The 11,633-nt window shown below is 40.6% G+C and overlaps 1 non-coding gene across 1 annotated transcript; it reads right to left on the minus strand.

Moving 5' to 3' along the window:
* Positions 1 to 904: 904 nt before the first annotated feature.
* LOC141709509 (small nucleolar RNA R71) lies at positions 905 to 1,011 on the minus strand. Its single transcript, XR_012570081.1, has one exon. It is a non-coding gene; the product is annotated as a small nucleolar RNA R71 (small nucleolar RNA).
* Between the last annotated feature and the right edge of the window lie 10,622 nt (positions 1,012 to 11,633).

The following is an 11,633-nucleotide window of genomic DNA, read 5'->3' on the forward strand; positions in this document are numbered from 1 at the left end:
TATTGATAAATTGAAGTGTTAGTTAAGTGGTTAATTAAGTAGTTAATTATAGTTAATATTTAATCAACAGTTTTAAGTGTTATTATCTTAACATTGAGAAGTAATCATACATTGGTGAGTGAGTTTAATTAGACAATAACTTAGTCTGAGTCTCTGAGGGAACGAACTAGAAAGTATTCTATATTACTTGCGAACGCGTATACTTGCGTGAATATTAGTGCGTGATTTCGCCCTAACAAGTTTTTGGCGCCGCTGCCGGGGACTCGGCGTATTTTTTTAGTTTATGTACTTACCATCATTGGTCATTAGGACTCAGTGATTAGGACGTAGTAGTTAATTACTCTTTTCGGTTGTGTTTCAGGTACTTTAGCAAGCGTTTATGCAAACTCGTTCTCGTGCTCGCAAGAGGACCTTAGATACAGCTGAGGAGAAAGACGAAGTTCTTGATACTCCGGAGAAGTTAGATTTTGAGGATTCGGATTTAGGAACTGAGCAGAAAGAACCAGTAAACATGGGAGATCGTATTGTTCAAGCTGATCCAGCTCTTATGGATTTTTCTCGGCCTAAAATTGATGACATTCAGTCAAGCATCCTTCATCCGGCTATTCAAGCTAACACCTTTGAAATCAAGCCGGGCACTATTCAGATGGTGCAGAATTCTGTTTCTTTTGGAGGAGCGGCAACTGAAGACCCCAACATGCACATAAGGAATTTTGTCGAGATCTGCAGCACTTTTAAGTATAATGGCGTGACTGATGAGGCTATCAAGTTGAGGCTTTTCCCATTCTCACTGAGGGATAAAGCTAAAGACTGGTTACATTCTGAACCAGCTGGGTCCATCACTACGTGGCAAGATCTTGCACAAAAGTTTCTGGTGAAGTTTTATCCAATGGCAAAGACTGCTGCTATGAGGAGTGCTCTTACTCAGTTTGCGCAGCAACCTACAGAATCTATGTGCGAGGCTTGGGAACGCTACAAGGAAATGTTGAGAAAATGTCCACATCATGGAATGCCAGATTGGATGGTAATCACTGGTTTTTATAATGGTTTGGGGGCCCAATCTCGGCCCATGCTCGATGCAGCAGCTGGAGGCACCTTATGGGCTAAAAGCTATACTGAGGCGTATAATCTTATCGAGACGATGGCTGCAAATGAGCATCAAAACCCAACTCAGAGGATGACGTCAGGCAAGGTAGCAGGTATTCTGGACGTTGATGCAGCCACCGCTATTGCAGCCCAGCTCCAAGCGCTATCAATGAAGGTTGATTCTTTGGCTACGTATGGAGTTAATCAAATAGCTATGGTTTGTGAGCTTTGTGCAGGTTCTCATGCTACGGATCAGTGTTCTCTTGTCAATGAATCTGTTCAGTATGTGAATAATTATCAGCGACAACAGCAGCCTGTGCCAGCGACCTATCATCCTAACAACAGAAATCATCCAAATTTCAGCTGGGGGAATAATCAGAATGCTATTCAGCCAACATATCAGCAAGGAGTAAGTAAACAGTTTAACCCACCTGGATTCCAGCAACCACAGCAGTATGCTACAAGGCAATCATATCCTCAACAGGGAAGTGCAGCTGCACCTACTAGTGCTGATTTTGAGGAACTTAAGCTGTTGTGCAAGAGTCAGGTGGTTTCTATCAAGACCTTGGAAAATCAAATCGGTCAATTAGCCAATGCAGTGCTCAATCGTCAACCTGGCACTCTTCCCAGTGACACGGAAGTACCAGGCAGGAAGGAAGCTAAAGAGCAAGTCAAGGCTATTACCTTAAGGTTTGGAAAAGTAGCTGATGCTGAAAAGGCAAAAGAAGTCGAAGCTGAAGTTAGAGATGAAGAATCTAAGCAAAAGGAGAAAGTGGCGGAACCAAAGAAGACTACTGTTGAACACACTCTGCCTGAGGCTAATACAGGGGAGAAACAGCTCTATCCTCCACCACCTTTTCCTAAGAGATTGCAGCAACAAAAGCTGGATAGACAGCTCGGGAAGTTTCTGGAGGTGTTCAAGAAACTTCACATCAATATACCTTTCACTGAGGCGCTGGAACAAATGCCTAGTTATGCGAAGTTTATGAAGACTATTCTTTCAAGGAAGGTGAAACTGGATGACCTTGAAACCGTTGCTCTCACGGAAGAATGCAGCGCGGTTCTGCAGCAAAAGTTACCACCAAAACTAAAAGATCCAGGAAGCTTCACCATTCCTTGCACCATTGGCAATCTAACTTTTGACAAGTGCCTTTGTGATTTGGGAGCAAGCATTAATCTGATGCCGTTGTCGATCTTTAAAAAGCTGGATCTGCCTGATCCGAAACCCACATACATGTCGCTACAATTGGCGGACCGTTCCATTACTTACCCAAGGGGCATAGTTGAGGATGTGCTCGTCAAGGTGGATAAGCTCTTCTTTCCTGCAGATTTTGTTATTCTGGATTTTGAGGAAGATAAGAAGATTCCCATAATCTTGGGGAGGCCTTTCTTGGCTACTGGTCGTACCTTGATAGATGTGCAAAAAGGGGAACTTACTATGCGGGTCCAAGATCAGGATGTGACCTTCAACGTATTCAAGGAAATGAAATTCCCTATAGAAGATGAGGAGTGCTTAAAAGTGGATGTGATTGATTCTGCGGTTACTTCGGAACTCGATCACATGCTAATGTCTGATGTATTGGAAAAGGCCTTAGTGGGGGATTTTGACAGTGATGATGAAGATAGCAACGAGCAATTACAATATCTGAACGCTTCTCCATGGAAGCGAAAGCTCGACATACCATTTGAATCTCTTGGTACTTCTGACCTTAAGAATGCTGAAGGGAAGCTCAAACCATCAATAGAGGAAACACCTACCTTGGAGCTCAAACCATTACCTGAACACTTGAGGTATGCTTTTTTAGGTGATTCATCTACGTTACCTGTTATTATTTCAGCTGACCTTTCAGGTAGTGAGGAAGACAAGCTCTTAAGGATTTTGAGAGAATTCAAATCGGCTATAGGATGGATCATAGCAGACATCAAGGGGATAAGTCCTTCATATTGTATGCATAAAATTCTGTTAGAGGAAGGTAGTAAGCCAACTGTGGAACAGCAGTGAAGACTGAACCCGATCATGAAGGAGGTGGTGAAGAAAGAAATTCTGAAATGGCTAGATGCAGGCATCATTTATCCTATTTCTGACAGCTCGTGGGTGAGCCCCGTGCAATGTGTACCTAAGAAAGGAGGTATCACTGTGGTCTCAAATGAAAAGAATGAGCTCATCCCTACTCAAACAGTTACAGGATGGAGAGTATGCATGGATTATAGAAAATTGAACAAAGCCACAAGGAAGGATCACTTCCCTCTCCCATTCATTGATCAAATGCTTGACAGATTGGCGGGACATGAGTATTTTTGTCTTCTGGATGGTTATTCAAGGTATAATCAGATTTGTATTGCACTAGAGGATCAGAAAAAGACTACCTTCACTTGTCCATTTGGCACATTTGCTTTTCGTAGAGTTTCGTTTGGGTTATGTGGCGCCCCGGCCACCTTTCAGAGATGTATGATGGCTATATTCTCTGACATGATTGGAAATAACGTCGAAGTGTTCATGGATGACTTCTCCGTCTTTGGACACTCATATGATGAATGTTTGAATAATCTGCGCGCCGTACTCAAAAGATGCGTGGAAACTAATTTGGTGCTTAATTGGGAGAAATGTCATTTTATGGTGCGTGAAGGCATTATCCTTGGGCATAAGGTCTCTAGCAAAGGTCTGGAGGTGGACAAGGCCAAGGTGGGAGTCATTGAAAATCTTCCCCCACCTAATTCGGTGAAAGGAATCCGTAGTTTTCTCGGTCATGCGGGTTTTTATCGGTGATTCATCAAGGACTTTTCAAAGATATCTAAGCCGTTGTGCAATTTACTTGAGAAAGATGTGCCTTTTAAATTTGATGATGAATGTTTGGCAGCATTCGAGACTCTCAAGGAGAGTTTGATCACGGCACCAGTTATTACAGCACCAGATTGGACAGAACCGTTTGAGATGATGTGTGATGCGAGTGACTATGCGGTAGGTGCAGTTCTGGGACAGCGCAAGAAAAATCTCTTCCATGTGGTCTACTATGCGAGTAAGACTTTAAATGGGGCCCAATTGAACTACACCACTACTGAGAAGGAGCTTTTGGCTATAGTCTTTGGCTTTGAGAAATTTCGATCTTATCTGCTTGGTATGAAAGTAACAGTATTCACTGATCATGCAGCTATTCGCTATCTGGTTTCTAAGAAGGATTCGAAGCCGAGACTCATTCGTTGGGTGCTTTTACTTCAGGAATTTGAGTTAGAGATCAAAGATAGAAAAGGTACCGAGAATCAAGTAGCTGACCATCTCTCTAGGTTGGAGAATCCCGATTCTACTTCACAAGATAGGACGTTAATCAATGAATCTTTTCCGGATGAGCAGTTGTTTGCAATTCAGGAGGAACAACCATGGTTTGCAGATATTGTAAACTATCTTGTCAGCAATATAATGCCGCTTAATTTGACATCCGCTCAAAAGAAGAAGTTTCTGTATGAGGTGAAGTGGTATATGTGGGATGAACCATATTTGTTTAGACAGGGAGCTGATCAGATCATCAGGAGATGTATCCCGTTCTGTGAGACGGAGGGGATATTACGAGACTGCCATTCCATGGTTTATGGTGGACACTATGGAGGTGAGAAGACGGCAGCTCGTATTCTGCAAGCAGGTTTTTTCTGGCCTACTTTGTTCAAGGATGCTCATCAGTTTGTTTTAAGGTGTGATCGTTGCCAAAGAGTGGGAAATTTGTCAAGGAAGGATGAGATGCCATTAAATGTGATGCTTGAAGTCGAGGTCTTTGATGTATGGGGAATCGATTTCATGGGGCCTTTTATCTCGTCTTGCAATAATCAGTACATCTTGCTGGCAGTCGATTATGTCTCAAAATGGGTCGAAGTTAAAGCTTTACCGACAAATGATGCAAAGGCAGTGCTAAATTTTCTTCATAAGCAAATTTTCACAAGGTTTGGAATGCCTCGGGTAATCATAAGTGATGAAGGATCGCATTTTTGCAACCGTAAGTTCACTTCTATGATGCAGCGTTATAATGTGAATCATCGAGTAGCTACTGCCTATCATCCACAAACAAATGGTCAAGCGGAAGTGTCTAACAGAGAGATAAAGCGCATTCTAGAGAAGGTTGTTTGTCCGTCAAGGAAGGATTGGTCTTTAAAGCTCGATGAAGCTGTTTGGGCTTACAGAACAACATACAAAACTCCACTTGGGATGTCACCGTTTCAGTTGGTGTACGGTAAGGGATGTCATCTACCGGCGGAGCTTGAGCATAAGGCCTACTGGGCATTGAAGAAATTGAACCTGGATTTAGATGCAGCTGGTAAGAAAAGAATGCTTCAGCTTAATAAACTTGATGAATTTCGACTTCAAGCGTACGAGAATAACAAAATGTATAAGGAAAAGGTGAAGATGTGGCACGATAGGAAGCTACATCCTAAGTTATTTGTGCCAGGGCAACAAGTTCTGTTATTCAACTCTCGGCTCCGACTTTTTCCTGGGAAGTTGAAATCAAGGTGGTCTGGACCTTTTATTGTCAAAACTGTGTTTCCACATGGAGCGGTGGAAATTTTTGAGAATGATTCGGACCAAGCATTCAAGGTTAACGGTCAGCGGTTGAAGCACTACTATGGGGACATGGCAAACCGAGAGGTGGTTAGTGCCATTTTGTTGACTACTTGAGAAAGGTACGGAACGTCAAGCTAATGACGAAAAAGAAGCGCTGCGTGGGAGGCAACCCATGAATTGTTGTTACAGGAACCCTTAGAAGTTAATAACCTATCCAAAAACACAAAAAAATCAGAAAACAGGGGCTGAAAAAAAAAATTTCCAGAGACCCTCTGCGCGCCCGCGCAGCTATGCTGAGCGGCCGCGCAGCTTGCTGCGCGCCCGCGCAGAAATGCTGAGCGGCCGCGCAGGGGTCGAGTTCCAGAAAATTTTTTACAGTTCAGAAAAAAAAAAACAAAAACACAAAAACCCATCACAGCCCATAAACCCACGAATTCTTTTCCCATTACCCCATGATTTTATCCCTCAACCCCACTCCTAATCTAATTTAACCTACTCCACACCCTATATATACATACACCTATCCTACATATCTCCCACAAACTTCCTACACTTAAACCCTCTCATAAACATCAAAAATCAGTTCTTACACACTTTTATTCACAAATCAATGGCACCCAAGAGAGCACGCACTATTGACAACAGCAGCACAGTTCCTACTGCTGATTCATCAAGGGGTACTGCTGCAAGCCTCGGTTAACTGACAGAGCTGCGGATGAGGAGTACACTAGGCTGTTGGGGAAGCTGATTATGAAGGAGAGGGGGTTTTTACCATCAGGGAGGGATGGTGAGTTGTTGCCCATGATTGCAGAGAAGGGGTGGATAGCTTTTTGTGAGTCACCTGAAGCAGTACCGATCAGTGTTGTTCGCGAGTTCTACGCGAACGCGAAGGCTGAAAAGAATGGGTTTTCTGTAGTTCGTGGGCTAACGGTTGATTATCATCCTGATAGGGATAAATAAGTCCTGATTTTATAATTAATGGGCTGCTAGGCCCAATAAGAAGATGTATGATGTTCAGACCAGAAAGGTTAAGCCTGACGGACCAGATCAGGCCTGGTGGAATAAAAAAGGCCCAAAAGCCCTGATTATTAATTAATTTCGTAATTAATTAATAAGGGAAAAATCAGCTATTGAGAAGAGTCCCGATAAGGATATAAATCCTTATAGATTAGCCTCAAGGGGACCTAAAAGGATAAGGAATCAGCTTCCTACTTCCTAGGACTCCTAAGTCTATTCTAATTATGAGACTTGCCCACCAGGTCTCCTATACCAAGTCCAATTCAAAGACTCCCAACATCTATATAAGGGGCATCACCCCATAAATCAGAACTACGTTTTTTTTGGCTTGATTCTCTAATTCACAGAGATACGTAGGCATCTCGTAAAGGCAGATTGAGTCACGAAACACGAGAGCAGCCATTAAAGGCCTTGAGCTCCCGAATCTTAGTATTAAATACAGCAAGTAATAACTTTAGTTTTTTATCCATAACATTTGGCGCCGTCTGTGGGAAACACAACAACAACCATGGCGAGAACACGGAGAATAATTGGAGCTCTAGAGGAAGGAACACCAACCCAGGTAATTTCATCAACCGTGGAGGTTCCTTCCCATTCAACTTATGCATCTACTCAGGAGGAAGCCCAGACAGGGGCAACTCAACCCCAGCTACAAGGGACAACTCCCCCGATTCAAGGTACGAATCCTCAAGTTCAACAAATACATATACCTGTGAATTCTCGACCCGTCGGGTATGAATATTCAACTATTGTTACTATTAACCCTCCTTATGGGATGCCCCTTCACCCTGAGGTTGGAGGAAGCGGATATGCTGGGCGAAGCGAAGCACGAGGGCGGTCGCCCCCCTATATACGAGGTTTGGGTCCTATCCCTGAGGATCGGGAATTTTCTGGTCCATACACTGAGAGAGACTCTGAATCTTCGGATGATGAAGTGGCCCCGAGAAGGAGGCGTCCTGGAAAAGAGCCAATGGCCGATGGAAGGCAACGCCCCCAAAGCACCCCAGGGGCGAATCCCCAAGAAGTGCAGGAAAGGATCAGGGGAGCATCCAGTTCTAGAGAAAACCTTCCATCTGCAAGGAAGTGGACTAAATCACACACACTTGACTTAATTATTGGAAATCCTGATGCAGGTGTCAAAACTAGAACAGCTACTTCAAGTGAATGTCTCTATAATTCTTTTCTTTCTCAGACTGAACCAAAGAAAGTGGAAGAAGCTCTTCTAGATGCTGATTGGGTGCAAGCAATGCAGGAAGAGTTAAATAAATTTGAAAGAAACAAAGTCTGGACCCTAGTGCCAAGACAAAATAATAGATCTATTGTTGGTACAAAGTGGGTGTTCAGAAACAAAACTGATAGTGATGGCATAATTACAAGGAATAAAGCAAGGCTGGTTGCAAAAGGATATTCTCAACATGAGGGAATTGATTATGACGAAACATTTGCACCAGTTGCTAGATTGGAAGCCATAAGGATATTTTTGGCTTATGCTGCTTATAACAAGTTTACTGCCTTTCAAATGGATGTAAAAAGTGCTTTTCTCAATGGAGAATTGGAAGAGCAAGTATATGTTGAACAACCTCCAGGCTTTGTAGATTCTAAATTTCCAAATCATGTCTACAGGCTTGATAAAGCACTTTATGGCCTTAAGCAAGCTCCAAGAGCATGGTATGAGACTTTAGCTCAGTTTCTTCTGGAAAGTGGATTCAACAGAGGAACTATTGACAAAACTATGTTCTACCTCAACCATGGAAAGGACTTACTTTTGGTGCAGATATATGTTGATGATATCATTTTTGGTTCTATAAATGACAGACTCTGCAAGAAGTTTGCCAAACTGATGCAGTCAAGATATCAAATGAGTATGATGGGGAAACTTAGCTATTTTCTGGGCCTTCAAGTCAAGCAGAATGAAGGCACTTTTATTTGTCAAACCAAGTACACCAGAATTTTGCTGAAGAAATTTGGAATACAAGATTGTTCAAGTGCATCCACTCCCATGGCCACTGCAACAAAATTGGATAAGGATACTGGTAAATCAATAGATATTACTGATTACAAAGGTATGATTGGCTCTCTACTCTATCTAACTGCTAGTAGACCTGATAACATGTATGCTACCTGTCTTTGTGCAAGATTTCAAGCAGATCCAAGAGAACCTCACTTAACAACTGTGAAAAGAATTTTCAAGTATCTTAAGGGAACAGCTGATCTGGGATTGTGGTATCCTAGAGAATCAGACTTTAAGCTAATAGGTTACTCAGATGCAGATTTTGCAGGTTGCAAAATTGACAGGAAAAGCACAAGTGGAAGCTGCCAATTTCTTGGAGGCAGATTGGTTTCTTGGTTCAGCAAGAAACAAAAGTCAATTTCCACATCAACTGCAGAAACAGAGTACATTGCTGCAGGAAGCTATTGTACACAGATTCTTTGGATGAAGAATCAGTTACTGGATTATGGGTTAACATATTTTAAAATCCCTATTTACTGTGATAATCAAAGTGCTATTGCTATGACAGGTAATCCAGTTCAACACTCAATGACAAAGCACATCAGCATAAGGTACCACTTCATAAGGGAACATGTGGATGAAGGTACAGTTAAATTGCACTTTGTTCCAACAGATCAACAACTAGCAGATATCTTTACAAAACCACTGTGTGAAGCTACTTTTACAAGATTGGTAAATGAACTTGAAATGGTTTCAGGTTCTTTCTTTAAATCTGCTTAGTTTTTATTCTGATGCATCAGACTTTATGATCAGTATTTACAGATATTATTATCTTTGTGTATTCTGTGCTTAATTGAAAATTGCTTAAGTACTGATTGTTGTCTGATGTGAATTTCTAAACTCTAATAGTGATATGAATGTTTCCGTGATTATTCAATCCAATGAGGATAAATATGCTTGATGCTGACCTAGTAGTCTTTAATATACTAACAAATCCCATGTTTGAAGTAATTGTTTATGTGGAAATCTGTTGACATAAGCAAATTCTGATATTGAGCTTAGTTACGTTTACTTTGTCTATCTTATTACTAAGTCAAAAACTAGAATAATGCTTCTCATCTGTTAAGTTCTGATGTTAGTAAATCTGGTGAATGTACTAAGTGCTGATAAGCCTCGCTTATCAAAAGGAAAGGAAAAGAAAAAGAAATAAAAGTCAGGTACTCCTTTGAGATCTAGAGTAAAAACTGTGGAAGGGAAGACCCAAGTGCATTGCTGGTATTAAGTAATATGCATCAGAAAAGCAAAAATAAATATTTTTCTTGGTGACTTTTCACACTCTATGATTACTGGAGAAATACTCTGATAATAGCATAAATTCTGATAAGCAGTCGTGACTCACTTACACTGAGAAGCCACTGTAAAATGGAATTTCAAAAGATGCATAAAATAAGCACAAAATAGTTGAGGTGGACTCATGCATGAACTCATTCTAAAGTAGACTTCAGAATCATGACAAATTTTGAGCAAAGTTTTTAGCTATGCCTTATTTCTAAGATGTACTGAAGTGAATCAGACTTTAATCTTTATCTGATATTTAGCTTACTGCACACACATACACTCCATATGAATGATGAAAATTACTATGGTGATAAATGTTGTTTTAGATGAACGTTTAAGTGTCAGTTACATAAATTCTGAGGACAAGTTATGATGGAAGTTCTGATGATTAAGTTCTGAAGAAACGAAATCAGAATTTGTGTGAGGAATTATAGAAATAGGCATTCACTTTTCGAGTTAAGAAATCATGTTCTGATGACTGTTAAGTTCTGATATAAGTCTAAGTTCTGATATTAAACTCTGATTCTTTACTTGACTTATTTGTGGTTAAAATCCGAAACAGTCTTATTTAAAATCAGAATATGTTTGGATGAGATATTAACAGTCAATATAATTTGGGTTAGTGGTACACGTCTATGCACAGTAATTTTTACTTGTTTCATGTGCGCATTAAATCCTGTTTTACACTTCCAATGTCTGTTTTTATTCTCATCAGTCTTGGGAGACGAGGTAGAATTATTTCTACCTATAACCATTCAATTTTCCTTGCGTCTCTTGGCATTCTATTGGCTATTTAAACCAACACTTCATTCCAGCCAATACATCTCTCATTTTCTCTCAAACTCTCCAACTCATTTCTTTTTCACTCATCATAACCATGGTTCATTACAACTTAGTTCTGAACTATGACACCTTCACTATCAATATGAGGTGTACAGAATGGCAGCAGGAATGGCATGTCACTGCCATTCCTGATGAAATTTGGGACTCAGTTCCCAAGAGGTCCTCACAGACCTCTTGTTCTTCTATATGGACTACCATCGCCATCTTGAGCGACTGGAAGAGGAACGGCTGGAAGCTCTCTGACAACAGGAGCGTATTATTCGTCTTGCTGTTCTTTTTGTTGAGAGTAGGAAGAAGAAATAATTTCTGCTCCCTGTTTCTCTTCACCGTCAGCTTTGACTGGCTTCTTAGCTTAGGACAACAACTGTTGATGTTAGGATTTGTAGCTTAGGACAATCTTGTACTTTTAAGCATGTAATTTAAATTTCATAAAATATATTTGCTCAATATATTAATGAAATTTTATATTTACGCAAGATTTTGTCTCTGAGTCGTTTGATATTTTGATAACATTTTAAATCCTGATACTAACCATATTCTGATGACCTTTTTAGCTCTGATACAAATCAAGTTCTGATTCTGACGTGGAAGTTTTTGTTTACTTGGTTTATTAATGGTCATTCTCTCATTGGTCATTTTTTTCAGAATATTGGTCATGCAGTGATAAAAATTTATTAAGTGGGAACAGTTTTAAATTTTAAAATAAAACTGAACTACCTTGATTAATGGGATTACTTGGTAAGTGGAACGGTTTTTCCTTGAAAAACTGCATGTGATAAGTAATGATTACTGAAACCCGTGCCCATTAAATATCTTTTACTGCTGCATGTCTGAAAGGTGTCTCAATGATTA

Source organism: Apium graveolens, chromosome 2, assembly GCF_009905375.1.
Source record: "Apium graveolens cultivar Ventura chromosome 2, ASM990537v1, whole genome shotgun sequence".
In the NCBI taxonomy this organism is placed as follows: Eukaryota; Viridiplantae; Streptophyta; class Magnoliopsida; order Apiales; family Apiaceae; genus Apium; species Apium graveolens.